General features: G+C 46.3%; 1 protein-coding gene across 6 annotated transcripts in view; it reads right to left on the bottom strand.

Annotated features, from left to right (window-relative positions):
• The window catches only part of frmd4a (FERM domain containing 4A), a 688,700-nt gene that overhangs the window by 262,138 nt on the left and 407,761 nt on the right, over window positions 1-18,801 (bottom strand). Inside the window, exon 1 of one of the 6 annotated variants that reach the window (XM_068059572.1) lies at window positions 4,166-4,192. The exons of the other annotated variants lie outside the window; for them this stretch is intronic. The gene's annotated coding sequence lies outside the window, so the exon portion shown is untranslated. Of the gene's footprint in view, window positions 1-4,165; window positions 4,193-18,801 lie in introns of those variants that run through there. 6 annotated transcript variants of the gene reach the window in all.

An 18,801-nucleotide genomic window follows, 5' to 3' on the forward strand; every position in this document is an offset into this window, starting at 1 on the left:
ATGCGAACACTAGGTTTGCACAGGAACTGTTTTCAAAAAGTGATATGAACCATACAACATGTACGTCCTCAACCATTTCTCTCATTCTCCAATGTTTGACACTCAATATACTGTTTGGTGGCTGGATATCAACCATCAATTATGCAAGAGCCGTCACAATCAGGTCCTTGATTCAACAGATGAAGATCTAACATCTGGATCGAATTAAAGGCGCACCGTCTTTCCAGAAAAAAAGTTTGCCAAACACTATTTTTTTTGCATGGGGTTAGTCAGAAGAGCGAAAAAAGACACGAGGCATTTCTGAAATTTTAACATCACAATAAACCACACTGTAGTTGACACCACTGCTTGCTAAAATGAATGAAAAGGTTTGCCAAATATTTGTCCAAGAAGGAGTTCAACTTTAACAGAACACATCCATAAAAGTTGAAAATTAAAGGTTATAATATAAAATTCAAATCATAAATCATGATTTTACTTCTTTACTTTCCGAGCAGGCTCTGCCACGAAGTTGCAAAGAGCAGAGAGGACTGAACACTGAGCTCCTCAGGTAGCTGTGACTTTATTATTGACCTGAATTCACCCCTGGGAAAGGTGTTTTGTGTGTTATTAACGGCAGACAGATCCGACAGTGCGACTTAGCAGATTGTACTGATGCTTTTATTGGCAGGAGGTTCAATGGCTTAAGCTGTGTAAACATCAGTGTCTACTTCTGTATTTTGATAGTTGTTAGCTGTACTCTTTGTTGGTGTCTTCACAACTTGTGAATTTGCAGAGCAACTTAAACTACAGATCTTGAACAGCATGCTCTCAACTTCTCCCCTCACCAGTTAGTCAAAACCCGAGTGCGCAGAGCAATGTTCAGTTGCAATCACAGACATGAATCAAATTGAAGGCAGTTTAACAGACTCAGGTAGGCTCCACACTCCATGCAGCAGATGTCCGGTTTAGTCTCCACAAAACAGGTCACCCACTTGCTCAACTGAAGTTCGAATCACAAGACTGACGTCGACAAAGAGGGCAACTTAGCCCGTTCACACTCATCTGGAACATAAGAAGCTGCAGTCGTCCCATGACAGCATCCACCGTTTCCAAAATAATTCCATTAGGTTCACCATCCTACCCACAAATCCACTCCACATGTTGATCATTCTTTGCAAGAGGAACTTCCTGACATCAGTCTTCAATTTGTCTTTCACCAATTCAAACATTACCACCAGCCGACGGTTACAATTTAATGGGAAGCAGCATTCCTGATTTTACCCGTTCGATTTTGTCCCATAATCATGTAATAAAAATCTTCAACGTAAATATATTCCTAGCAACAACTTATATTTATATAGCGCCTTTAATGTAATGAAACATCTCAAGGTGCTTCACAGGAGCATTATGAGACAAAGCATGACACTGAGCCACAAAAGGAGATATTAGGTCATATGACCAAAAGCTTGGTCAAAGCGGTAAGTTTTAAGGAATGTCTTAAAGCAGGAAAGCAAGATAGAGAGATGGAGAGGTTTAGGGAGGGAATTCCAGAGCTTAGGATCTAGGCAGCTGAAGGCACAGACACCAATGATGCAGCAAATAACATCAGGAATGGTCAAGAGGCCAGAATCAGAGGAATGCAGATATATCAGAGGGTTGTGGGGCTGGAGGAGATACAGAGATAGGGAGTGGTGAGGCCATGGAGGGATTTGAAAACAAAGCTGAGAATTTCAAAATCGGGTATTGCTTAACTAGGAGGGAATGTAGGTCAGCGAGCAGAGGGGTGACGGGGGAAAGGGACTAGGGGAGAGTAAGAACAGGGGCAGCAGAGTTTTGGATGACCTCTGGTTAATGGAGGGTAGAATGTGGGAGACCAGCTAAATATTTTGTTTCTTTCTCTTCACCCCTCCATTTAGGTATTTTTAAGAAGGCATCCTCATGACAGTTCTTGGGGGAGTGGTGATTTATTGCCAAACATTAAAAAGGAATTGCTCAGCAACCATTCACAGAGGCAGTGGGCCTGGGCTACCGACCGGCCTATCTGTTCTTCCTCCCAGTGCTGGAATGTCCAACCCTTTCTCAGTGCTCCAGATGACAACCCAGAAACCAAACATGAGGGGCTAGAGGTGCTTGTCTTTGCCCTTGCAGTCCATGGGCTGAATATTTGCTTTGGGGTGGGAAACAGGAGCTTGGGACTGTTTCTGAGTCCAGAACCCGCCCCCATGGGGCAAACAGTCACTCTTTGGAATTTTGACTGGGTGCCCCCTTAACTGGCATGGAGACAGCTCCCTGTTCAATTAAGGGCCACAGGTGGGGTCACAAAGCTGTAGGGCCAATCAGAGGCCTTCCAGCTTGAGAGGAGAAGCAGGCTGCAGTAAAGGGTAAGTAATTGAGAGGGTGCTTCAATGTGGAAGCACCCTCTAAGCAACTTCTTTAAAGAAACAACTAAAAAAGAGAAAGCAGCCAGGAGGGTTTGGAGAGGGGTTGGGGGTGGAATTTCTGTGCACCCAGGCAGACAGAGAGGGCTTCTAGGCCTACCTGGACTCCTGGCCCCCTGACCTGCCGCTGGGTGCCCAGTTAAACTGCCCCCGCCACATTGGAAAACTACAGACTGACTGGAACATCCCAGTCAGCCTCCCTTAACAGCCCTCAAGAAGGCTCTTAATGAGCCTAATTGGCTGCCTGCCATTGCAGAGACGAGCAGCCCCACTGGGCCCCGAACCCACCGTGGCCAAAATGGCCAACGCTGGGAACAGGGTTGGGAATCCGGCACACTGGCCAGTTCCAGTATTTTCGGGTCCTGTCCACCTCCATTCCCGACATCAGCAGGACCCGAACATCCTGCGCCACGGCACACTCCACTGGCTCCTCCTTCCCAAATGGAACATACTCTTCCTGTTGTTGGACTGCGAACGCTGATAAACCAGAGGTTACCAACTCTGGTTCGACAATTTCATCAGGTTTCGTCACATGACCTCCAGGTACCATTTCTCGCCATTGTTAATATATTTATAATTAGGCAACAAAAGGTTTCAAAGACATTTTTAAAAAGCATCTTTTTTTTTAAAAACACGTTATAATTTCTCTCTTGATGCTTGCAACAATGTCCAGAATATTAATGCTTAATTCCAGGGGGAATCCAGGACAATCCTGGAGGGTTGACAACTCTATAATAAACCCAGGTCGCACATCCTCGGGCTGCATGGACATTAACAAGGGGTTTCATTAACTTTTAATATCCCCACAAAAAGTCAAAGGCACCAATAATAATGAATTTTTCAGCACCCAGAAACATAATTTAAACCTAAAATACAGTCACAGTCACTGATTTCAATTCACAGAAAAACATAAAACACCAGTTGCACTAACACACTCCCCATCACCCTGACATTCTGCTTTGGGATTTTAGAATCCAAATGTTTAATGCACTTTTTTGAATGTTTCTCTCCGATATTTTAGCGGAGGAGTGAACCCATTTTAAATTAAATGGATTATTGCTTCTGATAAAAGTGCAGGGAAAGCAACTTCAAATGAATGCACTAAGCATTTTTAAACTATTTGCCCTTGTTCCAGTTTCAAGACCTGTTCACATTTTCTAGATTAACAAATTGAGCAATTAAAACATTTTAAAATCTTTACGCGCTTGGCAAAGGAACTTCCGTAACAGTAAAAAATGTTTTTCCTTTGTTCAGCCTTAAAATGTTTCACCATTGCCAAGATTTCAGAGGCTTTCAGCAATTAGATTTTTAAATTCCCTTCACCAGCAGCTGTCCAGCCCTGTTTACATGCCATGGTCCCTACTTTTCAACAGCTATAACAGAACACTGTTTGCTGCTTTTGCCAAGACTGTCTTTTTTAAAACGTTACAGTACTCTCCGTCATCTAAGTATTTGTACATTCGGATCACATAATGAATCCTATAATGTGAAAACACAACATAAAATCACATCAGCCAGGCCTCAGGCCTTAAGGCTGTCTCCAGCACATTGTATCCCATTCTCTGGAATCCAGGCACAGCCCTGCTCCCTATCAGAGGCTCCACAATATCAGCTCATGTGAAGCTGCTTCCTCACACTGTGCTACAGAAATACACACTGGCTGCAGTCCAAAGCACCATCCACTCTCTGTGCAGCACTCATCACAATCACTCGAACAGTGTGAAGAAATATCTCGCCTAACATACCACTGGAGAACCATAAGAAGCAGCTGACTTCTGGAGGGCTCTGTCAGGCAGGCTGGAGACTGCGGACAGCTCACGTGCAGGCAGAAACACACTTGAAGAGGCAGAGATTGGGGGAAGGGAGCAGAGAAAGCAAGAGAGAGAGAGAGAGGGGGGGCGGGGGGGGGGGGGGGGGGGGGTTAGAGAGAGGAAAAGCTGCATGTAGCCTAAGACGTCAGGTCATGTGAAACTCAGAAACCTTGGACACAGCAGGAGAGTGTATTCAGCTGGTGGGAGGAACAGTAAAGCATAACTTAGCCACATCTGGCCCACAGGAAGATAGATTCAAGGCAGGAAAGAAGAAAAAAAAGCAAAGGCTCATTTGAAAAAAATAAATAAATACAGCAGATTCAAGAACTGCAGCACTTAACCTCTTCCCTGAATCTGTGTCAGAAACCTCCCACTGCAGAGTGGCTTCACGTTAAGGAGCTGGCTACGCTAAGACTGCAAATGCAAACAGTCAACAATTAGCAGACAGTAATCAATTCAGAATCTATCACTGATAGATACTGGAATGTTCTCTCAGATACAGATCTCCGTTATAGTTACAGCGGAATAGGAATGTCCATTCCCTGGCTTACTCTGTTACTACCCCCACCCCGAAGGTGCTGAGTCACACTGAAGAATGGGCCCACACAGGCACCAGTAATGCTCCAGGACCTCGCCTAACGTAATTGTCCGGATGGGTGTGAGCCTTCGCAGTCAGTTTTGCAGTCGAGTCCCGCCCTGTCCTCGTTTACCAGCCATGACTGAATTGGGAGCACCCTCACTGCTGAGTCAGAAAGTTCCAGGTTCAAGTCCCACTCCAGAAACATGAGCACAAAAATCAAGGCTGAGGGAGTGCTGCACTGTCAGAGGTGCTGTCTTTCGGATAAGATGTTAAACTGAGACCCGGTGTGTCCTCTCAGGTGGATGTAAAAGATGCCATGCCACTATTTTGAAGACGGGCAGGCGTCCTGAACCAATATTTATCCCTCAATGAACAATGATTGTCTGCTCATTGTCCGGCTGCTGTTTGTGGGATCTTGCTGTGTGCGGGTTGCCATGGTGATTGCATTTTGGAAGCGCAGCATTGGCTGTGCAGCACTTTGAAGTGTCTGGTGGTCATGGAGGTTGCTGTGTGAATACAAGTCTCTTTCATTTTAAAATCTGAGAGGAGATTTGATAGAGGTTATTACTGGATAATTATCTGAAGAGAAAAAAATTGCCGGGCTATGGCGAAAGGGTGGGGGAGTGGGACTGGCTGAGTTGCTCTTGCATAGAGCTCACACAGACATGATGGGCTGAATGGCCTCCTTCTGTGCTGTAACCTTTCTACAATTCTATTATTATTATAACATCACAAATAGATTATCTGGTCATTATCACATTGCTGTATGTGGGATCTTGCTGTGCACAAATGGGCTGCCACGTTTCCTGCATTACAACAGTGACTACACTTCAAAAGTATTTTAGTGACAATTAAGTGCTTTGCGAAGACCAGTGGTCGTAAAAGGCACTATATAAATGCAACTCTTTATTTTCTTTTTATGTTGAAGGATCGGTCTACACTATTTCTCAATCAAATAACCAGTTTGGACTCACACAAGAAGAATGTCCATTTGGGAAGACTGGTAGCAGAAGAATTTTATCCCAGGAATAACAATATCTCCTGGACAGCTGGTGATGATAAAAGGGAAAGACTACATAGAATGTTCTGGAAGGTTATTTAAGGTTGGGGAGGCTGGGTAACAGGTGAAAACTGGCTCAAACATTAAGAGTTTGATAATGAAATTTAACAGAATTACCAGTCAAAAAAATGTTTACAACATCATTGCAAATGCGAAAACGTAGCTAGACCTGAGAGGAGCAGATGCATTTTGCTTTAGCAATCTCAGATGACTTCACCTAAACAATTCAACGAAATAAAATCCTATTGACTTGCTTGTTCCAGGTTCTGGTGCTGTGTCACAGATCACAACTGCACTGCTAAAGGGTCAGCTTGACAGGAAAGGTCAGATTTAGAAGCTCTTGATCTAATTGGTACCTTCAATATCACGGTGACTGCCCTAGCTTGTGCATGAGGTGGTGCTAAAACCACAATTAACACAGTTAGATTCAAAAGCCTCAGCGGAAGAGTTCATCCAAAATGCAGGAAAAGGTATATTTTGCTGTCTAGATCGCAACACAATTCTAGGCAGCATGCCACATTCTCCCTGAAGGGTTCTGATTTAATTCCCTGTGAAAAATAGTAGGGTATAATTACTGCTGCTGTTCGATGTTTCAAACTTGCAACACGTCACTGCAGACTGCAATCCAACTTATGAAAGTGTCACATTAACGGGCTGGACAGGATAAGTGTTTAATCGACTGTGTTATGCACAGTGTTGCTTGAGTAAGGAGGAGTGTAACAGCCTTCTTTTCCAAGAACACTCATGCCATGCAGAATATGATGCCTGAGCGTGTTATAAACAAATGGCGCATTGCTACACCAGCTTGACGGGGAATCGATGTTGTGGACAGAGCTGCACTTGACACTGGGCTTCAGTATCACTGCTGTGGCGAGGTGAGGATGCTGATGGGGTAGTGGGTGATCAGGAAGGGATGTGACGCGATGGGGAGGGAGGCGAAGGCTTCGTGAAGTAGCAGGATTAGCCACGGTGGTGGGGTCAGGAGGTAGCGGTTGTCGGGGTAACGGTGGCCCGGGGGAGGTTGTACTAGGTTTGACTGTGACATCAAGAGGAGCACTCCGGCTCCTCCCGGTTCCTCATTAAGGTAAGAATATTCTAAAACCACAACCTTGTTGGTTGCTGCCGAACTGGCCGTCCCCTCAAGAGTCACATGTTAGGCCACAGATAGATCTAGCTTTCCTCAAGGCAAACCACTCTTGTACAAGCAGGAGAGTTTACGGTTCATTCCCTGGGCTGTGCTGAGGGGTCACCGATCTCAGCCAGGGTGCCAGCAGCTGTGCTACAGCTGGCCTCAGTGATCCCCCGGCTAGCGAAGAGGGAAAATAAACAGCCCAGGGTCAATTTATCAAGTGGTGGAAAATCTATGTGTCGGGATGTCAGGTAAGGTAAGGATGCTCTTCTCGAGACACGAAGCCTGTCAACGCTCATTGTCCAGGCTCAGAATAACCATGTGAGTGAGCTATTGGAGGGTCACTGCCTGTAGCCCAGCACTGGTCAGTGCCCTTACAAAAGGGATAATTAATTTTCACCCTCCACAGGAATCCTCCTAGCTTAGGTTGCCCTCTGTACTTACAATTCCCAAAACTGGCAATTTGCAGCCTGTATCTTACAGTGAACTAGGATGGGTTGGAGGACCCTCAATCCCTCGAGGTTATCTTGAAGATAGCCAGCTGCAGGACAGTGTCCTCCAGACCACAGTATGTTTAAGATCTGGTCATGGCTACAAAGCACTGAATGTACCCGCTTTAGCAGGCACTGTAGGGTAAGAATGATCTGAAGTCTCGATTTAGGATTTTACCATTTCAGACATTTGTCTGAGCAACTTCACCTCGTTCCCACGATGATCCAGCTCCTTTAACTCATTCATTTCTTTCCAATTCTCATAAATGCACCAAGTCCTTCCAAAGGCGACTGTGAATTTACGCCTTTTTCTCTGTGATACCTGGCAACGATAGGGATACGCAGTATCTCAATGACATAAATAATATTTCTCAGCAATGAAATGAATGCAAGGTTCAAACAAATTACATTTAAATATCGCTTTTATGTTCCAATGTCTAATGACAAACAACGGGCAACTCAAATCTGTTCCTGAGTTCTTGCAATAGCTGAGATGCAATAATGAACAATGGCATGGACACATCCATCATAACCTTCAAAATCCAATAACATTTTAATTTTGGCAGTATTTCATCTTTCCCAATAGGAATTACAAAAGATGGAGCGTGATTGGGAGTGCCATACAACTGCTGAACTGAAATGTTATTGGAACAATTGCTGGGCACATTGGGAAGTGCTGCCTCAGAACTCTTGCAAATTCAGCACTGTTTTGGAATACCGGTGCACTCCGTGGGCTGGATTTTATTATCCCGCAGACGCTCCTGGCTGCGAGTGTGCAAAATGGCGACAGTCCCGCCTGTGACGTTTGCGGCCGCACCACTGCTTTTACACAGCGGGCAGCCATTTAGCGTAATGTTGGCGGCCGTTTCCCCCAATCACGTGGTGGGGGCAGCATTGGCAACTTCGTTAACGGTGTCACCTGATGTTGGATCGGGTCCTGGCGTCATCTTTAAAAGGTTGGCAGCCCTGCATTCACTCTCCTTACACTGAACAGCACCAACTGCAGCAACTCTTCAGTGGTTTGCAATAATTTTGTAACTCGGCAAACACTCCCCCGGGCACCATTCGAACCACGTCAGCTATCAGAGCAAGGGTGGTCCCATGGTTCAGTGATACCTCCCTGCCGATTCTCCTCCAGGCTGCAAGGGAAAGGCGGCAGATCCTCTTTCCCAGCGATGGCAAGAAGAGGTCCTCCCGCCTGACCAAGCAAGCCTGGACGGAGATCGCAGAGGAGATTTGTAGCCGTGGGGTCCCCCATCATAACTGGATCTAGTGCAGGAATAGGGTCAATAACCTCCTACACTCAGCCAAGGTAAGTTGTGGGGTTCCAGATAGCTTGCTGCGATCTGCTTGCCCACAAGTGTAAATACGCAGAGTTGACACAGCCAGTTCAATGGTAGGAAGGTCATAGCGTAATGATAGCAGATGACTGACTGCAAAAGTGAGACTCGTCTCCCTCGTTTCTATCTTAGCCCAATTGAGACCCATGACAGATGAGTCATTATGAGAGCAGCAACTTTCCCCAGGTGCAGACGAGGCGCCCATGTTAGCACTGACATGCTGTGTAGATGTTTGCAACTTAACAGTGATCGTTCAGGAGGAGGGCCCACAACAGCAGGGAGACGGCCAGGACCAGTGGCGGGGTGCCCGAACTGAGGCCTCTGTCTCAGGCCAAAGAAAAGGTGCTCGGGTTAGCTGGGAGCCAAGGAGCACGTGCCATATTGGAAGTCGAGCTCGGGGTCCCAGTTGAAGAGAGTGATTATTGACAAACACGGAATGAATCGAAATTAAATTTTTTGGAGAAACGCAATGCTATCAGCATCGCGACACGTGTACCATAACACCTAAATATCTGTTCTTTACTTTGTATATTGCAGGGCGGTGCCTGCAAATGCTTGGAGACACTAAGGAAACAATGATAACTTCTGAGGGTGAGCAGCACTTAGGGGATGCACCGTCCCATGACTCTCCTGCACCTTCCACCAGCGCAGATACTCTCACATCGACAGGTAGCCAATCAGCATTAGAATCAGGGTCACAAGCCGGTGAGAGCACCGCATACATGCCCCAGCAGCTGGCTGAGGCTCAGAAGCCAAGGCCTCTGACAGTTGGAGGACTGTGGGTGTCCAGGCCCATGCTGAGCCCCAGGCTGATGACGGGCCTCTGGTGTTGACAGCACAGGGCATGCTGGAGTTGCAGGGAGAGGTAAGGCAACATTTGGCGGAGATGCGCAGCCTTGAGCAGACGATGGAGGAGTCCATCCATGCCATGACTGCTGCCATGTCCTAGGTATGTGAGCACATGGCTTCATCCATTGAGAGGTTGGCGACCCTCATGGAGAACCACATTCCACAGATGCGCCATGTCCTGCAAACCATCACCTTGGCCACAAGTTCAGTTCAGCAGTGGCAGGGTGAGAGAAGGACCAGGAGCCTGGAGAGTGTTCCCGCTCCTAGTCCTTCTCCGGAGAGCAGTGAGATTCCGAAGAGCCTTGAGAGGGAGGAGGACAGGCTGCACTCCACACCTGTGATCTCCCTTCAGGGTGATTTGAGCGTGGACAGGCTCCTCAGCCCCTCCGCCGGTGAGTCTAGTTCCAGCAGCCGGGACGCCTGAGGACAGTCCTGCACTGGTGTGGGAGGCCTCTGGGCAGCTGGGGCCCTCCAGGCCTCGTGCCCAGAGGATGACCGGTGAAGTCATCCTAAGCTAAGGGGCGTCCCAATCAGCAGCCTGCCGCCATCCAGCTGCCAGAGCAGAGATAACACTCTGAAGGAGCACCCGCAAATGTATTAAAAAGACACCTTGACACATAGTCGCCGGCCTGCCTGAACAGAGTATTGGTCAGCTCCTTGATGCAGCGGTGCACTGTGGACTGAGAGACCCCCACACGTCGTTGGTAGATACCTAGAATGATCCAGAGGCATAAATGTTTAGGGCCACAGTAATTTTGAGGGCCACAGGCATAGGGTGACCACCAAAACACATTGGTCACAAATCATCATTCAGCAGTGTGCAGAAGTGTGTGAGGGCCTCTCTGGACATTCACAGTCGTCTCCGGCAGTTGTGCTCAGACATCTGTAGATATGTCATCCGAGTCCTATAGACTTGCTGGCGTATCTGGGCTCTTCTTCGCCTTGGCAGCTGCTGCTGCTCGCGTCTAGGAGCTTCCTCTCAAGCTGCCTCTGGCTGAGATGCCTCATCACAGCAAGGGGATCCAGGAAAACAGGGTAAATCATATCCATCCCTATCCTCCTAGTAACTTCAGCTTCCTTCAAAAGGTCAAGTACACCTATCCAGGCAAAGTTTTATATTAATTTAGGTTCTGCAGGATTGCAGTATGAGCTCTATGGTGTGACTTGATATTGCTTTCACAACTTTTCAATAAGTGCGAGTTGTCGTGACCATCACAATACCATTTAATTGCCCTGAAAAAAACAACCTATACAGTTGCCGAGTTCTCCCTCCCCAACAATATCCACTTGCAGAGTTCCCCCCCTCCTGCCCCAACAATATCCACTTGCAGAGTTCCCCCCCTCCTGCCCCAACAATATCCACTTGCAGAGTTCCCCCCCACCCTCCCCAACAATATCCACTTGCAGAGTTCCCCCCCACCCTCCCCAACAATATCCACTTGCAGAGTTCCCCCCCTCCTGCCCCAACAATATCCACTTGCAGAGTTCCCCCCCTCCTGCCCCAACAGTATCCACTTGCAGAGTTCCCCCCTCCTGCCCCAACAATATATTCCTCCCCAACAGTATCCACTTGCAGAGTTCCCCCCCTCCTGCCCCAACAATATCCACTTGCAGAGTTCCCCCCCTCCTGCCTCAACAATATATTCCTCCCCAACAATATCCACTTGCAGAGTTCCCCCCCTCCTGCCCCAACAATATCCACTTGCAGAGTTCCCCCCTCCTGCCCCAACAATATCCACTTGCAGAGTTCCCCCCCTCCTGCCCCAACAATATCCACTTGCAGAGTTCCCCCCCTCCTGTCCCAACAGTATCCACTTGCAGAGTTCCCCCCCTCCTGCCCCAACAATATCCACTTGCAGAGTTCCCCCCCTCCTGCCCCAACAATATCCACTTGCAGAGTTCCCCCCTCCTGCCCCAACAATATCCACTTGCAGAGTTCCCCCCCTCCTGCCCCAACAATATCCACTTGCAGAGTTCCCCCCCTCCTGCCCCAACAATATCCACTTGCAGAGTTCCCCCCTCCTGCCCCAACAATATCCACTTGCAGAGTTCCCCCCCTCCTGCCCCAACAATATCCACTTGCAGAGTTCCCCCCCTCCTGCCCCAACAATATCCACTTGCAGAGTTCCCCCCTCCTGCCCCAACAATATCCACTTGCAGAGTTCCCCCCCTCCTGCCCCAACAATATCCACTTGCAGAGTTCCCCCCCTCCTGCCCCAACAATATCCACTTGCAGAGTTCCCCCCTCCTGCCCCAACAATATCCACTTGCAGAGTTCCCCCCCTCCTGCCCCAACAGTATCCACTTGCAGAGTTCCCCCCCTCCTGCCCCAACAATATCCACTTGCAGAGTTCCCCCCCTCCTGCCCCAACAATATCCACTTGCAGAGTTCCCCCCCTCCTGCACCAACAATATCCACTTGCAGAGTTCCCCCCCTCCTGCACCAACAGTATCCATTTGCAGAGGTCCCTCTTTCCCTCACATCTGCAGATTGAGCTCAGCGGCAATGTCCGATGTGGAATTTTTTTCCAATAAGAAAGCAATGGATAACTTACCAAACCTTTGCAGGCACCGATGGCTCTTGCCTCCGCGCCAGCTCTTCAAAGACTGGAAAGTGAAGGCATGTAAGTGCCGCAAGTCATGCATAAGATTGCAAATGTCTGGTGGTTTTGGGGCCAGTTAGATACAAATTCATGCAAAATGGTACGGAACAGATTTAAATTACAATCCTGTCGTGTCGCGCTGGAGGTGCTGCCAAGAAACGTCGCTGCCCCCAAGAAAATCAGAAAGTGGCATTTCAGCGTTGGGTTCCGTGGCAGACAACTTCGAGCTGATTCTCTGGCCACACGCACCCCCCCCCCCCCCCCCCACCGCCAGCATCAAAAACCCACCTTCTAATAGAGTATAAAATCCAGCCCTGTGTATGGCCACAGGAATTGGGGAATAGCTACAGCCATTGCAAAGCATTAAACAACATCTGGAATACTAAAACACAAATCAACTAATGAAGGCACCTTTTAATTTGGATACCATATTGTCACGCAGTAAGGATGAGTTACAGAATATTTTAACATACAAGGTTTTTCTGGTGTATGTCCTTAACAAGGTGAGCTACGTATACTGTCACTAATAACACTGGGCTCAAAGTTGTCAAAAGTTTAACTTGGCATACATCACTCCTGTGCATGTACCAGCTCTTCAACAGCAGCAATGTATTCGAATTCCGCTCCGTTTACACAAAAACCTGCTGTTTCCTTCCTTTCACGCACTATCTAATTCCCTTTTCAATGTTGTAGTCACATTGCAAAGCATTCCATTTTCTCATAAACCTGTGAAAGAAATTCTACTTAACTTTATCTAATGATAATGTTGAGTGAGTCTATGATCCTTTGTTACCAAATCACCAACCAATCACAATTTGTCACTGTTTGCCCTCTCAAAACATTCATTGTTTTGATTCCTCTTTATCTTTGTTGTTCTATTGAAAAAGCCCAATTTGTTCAGAATTCTACATAACTATAACCTCTCATTCTTAGCTTTTAGCGAATCTTCACTGTACACCTTCGTACTTCCTTTAATGGGATGCCCATAACTGTGGCATAAATCATGTCTTGCACAAATTTACATGATGTCCTATCATGCCTCAGAAATATCTCAAAATGCTTCATATACAATTACTTACTTCTAAGTGCAGTGATTGTTAGATATGTAGGGAACTCCTGTAGCCATTTTGCAGACAAGATCCCACAAACAGCAATGTGATTAAGGACTAGTTAATCTGCTTTTGATGTCATTAGTTGGCCCAGACACTGGGAGAATCTTGTGCTCTTCTTTGAATGTTATCATGGGCACGTTTAACAACTTCCCACATGCTAACCTCTGGGAGCGCAGCACTCCTCAGTCCTACCTGGCAGTGTCAACCTAGATTGAGAGAGCAGGTCCGGGAATGGGTCTACCACATTCTCAATGGAGATGAGATGTGGTGAAATTTAGGACCAAAGGAGGAACATAATTGGTAATGGCAACACTGTCAAGACCAAAACCACAGAGTGGACAAATCAGAGAGAAGGTAAGAGCCAAGCTCATGGATTGAGTTGTGAGGTGTTCAACCAAATACGTTAGAGCCAACACTTAGACAGTCCACAGAAGTGGCAGAAAGCTGAGGCTCAGTATTATGTTTACATAATTTTAATTGTGTTCTCAATTCACAGCAACAAACAAAATGACTGCACGCATTAAACTGTCAGACTATTTGAAAAATAAAACTATTCTAAACAATATTCACTACTCGTAGTCCCACTTATAAGTGTTATAAATCACACTGATACAAAATTAAACTACACAGCTGTAAATTACATTAGTACATAAGACACACTTTCATACTTAGTGGACTAAAACAAAAGAATAAAATAATTAAGTAGACTTGGACAGCAGTTTTGATTAACATGAAGTCGTAAATTTATTAGGAATATAATTGTGGTTTTGAAGATCGTAGTAGCACGGAGCTGATGGAGCCGAATCATGGATAGTGCACTGTACGTTTACTCCACACACTCCTTCCTACCTCTTGGCCCTGATATTCTGTAGCCTGGTAGAAATGTACTTTGTTGCTCCTGCTCTCACCTCCTCAGAACTTGTTGGACTGCCAGTTCAATATTATTGACACATGGATTGGATTAAGACAGAGGTGTAAATAATGTAAATAATGAGATTCTGAATAGAATAAGCTGCAGCAGTGCCATGGATAAATGTGGAAATTCTTTTTGTAATGAGAAACTTCTTCATAAATCAATATTCCAAATTACAGCTCTGAACAATATTTGCCATTTTAAACAACATCTATAAATAAAATGTCATTAATGTAGAAAATACTGCCTTACATTTACAGGACATGAAATAAATATTCCATCAAACTGTCCTATAATTTATAGGATGTAAAATAAATATGAGTATGTGGCTTGTGCACTGATTTATGTGGATTAATAGATACAAGGTAGGATTTGATTTCGAGAAGAATCAATATTTTGCAGTGTGTTTGAGCTGGGGAATGTTTCTGATTATGATGACCATTGCAATATAATCATTTTAATGGACACCATTGCATTGATCCACTATATTTATGTAACTTATGTCGAACTATATGATCTTTCATAAACATATATCTCATGATGTCATGAATCTATCACTTCAAAGCTCCAAAGCATGGTACGAGTACAAGATCCAGCGACTGAAAGATTTTACACATTCATCAGAGATGCACAAAAGACTTGAAGAGCGTAATTAAATTTGTGGGGGTCTGGGTGGGGAGGGCGCTGACCCCCGCACCCCGCCCGCTCGCAATCCACCAGAACCTTGTTTAGGAAATTGCCAGAAACAAGTTTGTAAATCCATTATGTGACCTGTTACTCTGGGGTTCGAGTTGGTGCTAATCCATTAATTGAGTTTTAGACGCTGGCTGAACTGCCATACATTTTCCAGCGTATTCTGCTTTCTCTTCTAAACACCCAGTATTCTGCAGACTTTTTCCTTTCTCGTCGGCAATAGATTTGGGAGAACGTACCAATAAAACTACTACTAAAGTTCTTTCTTTTGGGCCTCCTTATCTCGAGAGACAATGGATATGCGCCTGGAGGTGGTCAGTGGTTTGTGAAGCAGCGCCTGGAGTGGCTATAAAGGCCAATTCTGGAGTGACAGGCTCTTCCACAGGTGCTGCAGAGAAATTTGTTTGTTGGGGCTGTTGCACAGTTGGCTCTCCCCTTGCGCCTCTGTCTTTTTTCCTGCCAACTACTAAGTCTCTTCGACTCGCCACAATTTAGCCCTGTCTTTATGGCTGCCCGCCAGCTCTGGCGAATGCTGGCAACTGACTCCCACGACTTGTGATCAATGTCACACGATTTCATGTCGCGTTTGCAGACGTCTTTATAACGGAGACATGGACGGCCGGTGGGTCTGATACCAGTGGCGAGCTCGCTGTACAATGTGTCTTTGGGGATCCTGCCATCTTCCATGCGGCTCACATGGCCAAGCCATCTCAAGCGCCGCTGACTCAGTAGTGTGTATAAGCTGGGGGTGTTGGCCGCTTCAAGGACTTCTGTGTTGGAGATATAGTCCTGCCACCTGATGCCAAGTATTCTCCGAAGGCAGCGAAGATGGAATGAATTGAGACGTCGCTCTTGGCTGGCATACGTTGTCCAGGCCTCGCTGCCGTAGAGCAAGGTACTGAGGACACAGGCCTGATACACTCGGACTTTTGTGTTCCGTGTCAGTGCGCCATTTTCCCACACTCTCTTGGCCAGTCTGGACATAGCAGTGGAAGCCTTACCCATGCGCTTGTTGATTTCTGCATCTAGAGACAGGTTACTGGTGATAGTTGAGCCTAGGTAGGTGAACTCTTGAACCACTTCCAGAGCGTGGTCGCCAATATTGATGGATGGAGCATTTCTGACATCCTGCCCCATGATGTTCGTTTTCTTGAGGCTGATGGTTAGGCCAAATTCATTGCAGGCAGACGCAAACCTGTCGATGAGACTCTGCAGGCATTCTTCAGTGTACTACTAAAGTACATTTACAACATTTAGGCATACAGCATGAGATCAGTTACAAATAAACTGTGGACTTGAATTCATTTCATTAGTCAGTTATTGATAGAAACATAGAAAATAGGAGCAGGAGTAGGCCATTCGGCCCTTCGAGCCTGCTCCGCCATTCATTATGATCATGGCTGATCGTCCAACTCAGTAGCCTGTTCTGGCTATCGCCGCATATCCTTTGATCCCTTTCGCCCCAAGAGCTATATCTAACTCCTTCTTGAAAACATACAATGTTTTGGCCTCAACTGCTTTCTGTGGTAGCAAATTCCACAGGTTCACCACTCTCTGGGTGAAGAAATTTCTCCTCATCTCAGTCCTGAAAGGTTTACCCTGTATCCTTAGACTATGACCCCTGGTTCTGGACTCCCCCACCATCGGGAACATCCTAAAAAAAAGCTATAAAAGCTTTGATGATGGACTCTAGAATTTTCCCCATGACTGACATCAGGCTGACTGGTCTATAATTCCGTTTTCTCTCTTCCTCCCTTTTTAAATAGTGGGGTTACATTAGCTACCCTCCGATCTGTAGGAACTGTTCCAGAGTCTATAGAATCTTGAAAGATGACCGCCAATGCATCCACTATTTCGAGGGCCACTTCCTTAAGTGCTCTGGGATGTAAATTATCAGGCCCTGGGGATTTATCGGCCTTCAATCCCATCAATGTCTCCAACACTATTTCTCTACTCATACTGATTTCTTTCAGTTCCTCTCTCTCACTAAACCCTGTGTTCCCCAACATTTCTGGTATGATATTTATGTCCTCCTTTGTGAGGACAGAACCAAAATATGCATTTAGTTGGTCAGCATTTCTTTATTCCCCGTAATAAATTCCTGACTGTAAGGGACCTACATTTGTCTTCACCAATCTTTTTCTCTTCACATACCTATAGAAACTTTTACAGTCAGTTTTTATGTTCCCCACAAGCTTACTCTCGTACTCTGTTTTCCCCTTCTTCATCAATCCCTTGGTCCTCCTTTGCTGAATTCTAAATTGCTCCCAATCCTCAGGTTTGTTGTTTTTTCTGGCGAATTTGTATGCCTCTTCCTTGGATCTAATGCAATCACTAATTTCCTTTGTAAGCCATGGTTTGGCTACCTTTCCCGTTTTACTTTTGCGCCAGACAGGGATAAACAATTGTTGCAGTTGATCCGTGTGCTCTTTAAATGTTTGCCATTCAAGAGACTGAGAGAGGCTGAGGTGAGAGCAAAGTTGACAATTAACAAGCTTTTTTATGCACCCTATCAAGGAAAAGGACAGACTTGATTTAGATAGTGTTTTTCATGACCCCAGGACGTTTCAAAGTACTTTACAGCCAATGAAGAACTTTTTGAAGTGTAGTTACTGTTGTAATATAGGAAACTCTGCTGCCAGCCAATTGCACACAGCAAGCTTCCAAAAACTAGTTACCCACAGACCCAGGGTATTGCTCTGGGGACATGGGTTTGAATACCACCACGGCAGCAGGTGGAATTTGAATTCAATAAATAAATCTGGAATTAAAAACTAGTCTAATGATGGCCATGAAACCATTGTTGATTGTCGTAAAAACCCATCTGGTTCACTAATGTCCTTTAGGGAAGGAAATCTGCCGTCCTTACCTGGTCTGGCCTACATGTGACTCCAGACCCACAGCAATGTGGTTGACTCTTAAATGCCCTCTGAAATGGCCTCGCAAGCCACTCAGTTGTATCTAACCGCAACAAAGTCGATAAGGATAGAAACCAGACGGACCACCTGGCATCGACCTAGGCACCGGAAACAGCAACGGCAAACCCAGCCCTGTCGACCCTGCAAAGTCCTCCTTACTGACATCTGGGGGCTTGTGCCAAAGTGGGGAGAGCTGTCCCACAGACTAGTCAAGCAACAGCCTGACATAGTCATACTCACAGAATCATACCTTACAGACAATGTCCCAGACACTGCCATCACCATCCCCAGGTATGTCCTGTCCCACCGGCAGGACAGACCCAGCAGAGGTGGTGGCACAGTGGTATACAGTAGGGAGGGAGTTGCCTTGGGAGTCCTCAACATCGACTCCGGACCCCATGAAGTCTCACGGCATCAGGTCAAACATGGTCAAGAAAACCTCCTGCTAATTACCACCTACTGCCCACCCCCCTATTCAGCTGATGAATCAGTACTCCTCCATGTTGAACACCACTTGGAGGAAGCACTGAGGGTGGCAAGGGTGCAGAATGTACTCTGGGTGGGGGATTTCAATGTCCATCACCAAGAGTGGCTCGGTAGCACCACGACTGACAGAGCTGGCTGATTCCTAAAGGACATAGCAACTAGACTGGGTCTGTGGCAGGTGGTGAGGGAACCAACAAGAGGGAAAAACATACTTGACCTCGTCCTCACCAATCTGCCTGTCGCAGATGCATCTGTCCATGACAGTATTGGTAGGAGTGACCACTGCACAGTCCTTGTGGAGACAAAATCCCACCTTCACATTGAGGATACCCTCCATCGTGTTGTGTTGTACTATCACCGTGCTAAATGGGATAGATTTCGAACAGACCTTGCAAT

The sequence above is a fragment of the Heterodontus francisci genome, chromosome 27, assembly GCF_036365525.1.
Source record: "Heterodontus francisci isolate sHetFra1 chromosome 27, sHetFra1.hap1, whole genome shotgun sequence".
NCBI classification, from domain to species: domain Eukaryota; kingdom Metazoa; phylum Chordata; class Chondrichthyes; order Heterodontiformes; family Heterodontidae; genus Heterodontus; species Heterodontus francisci.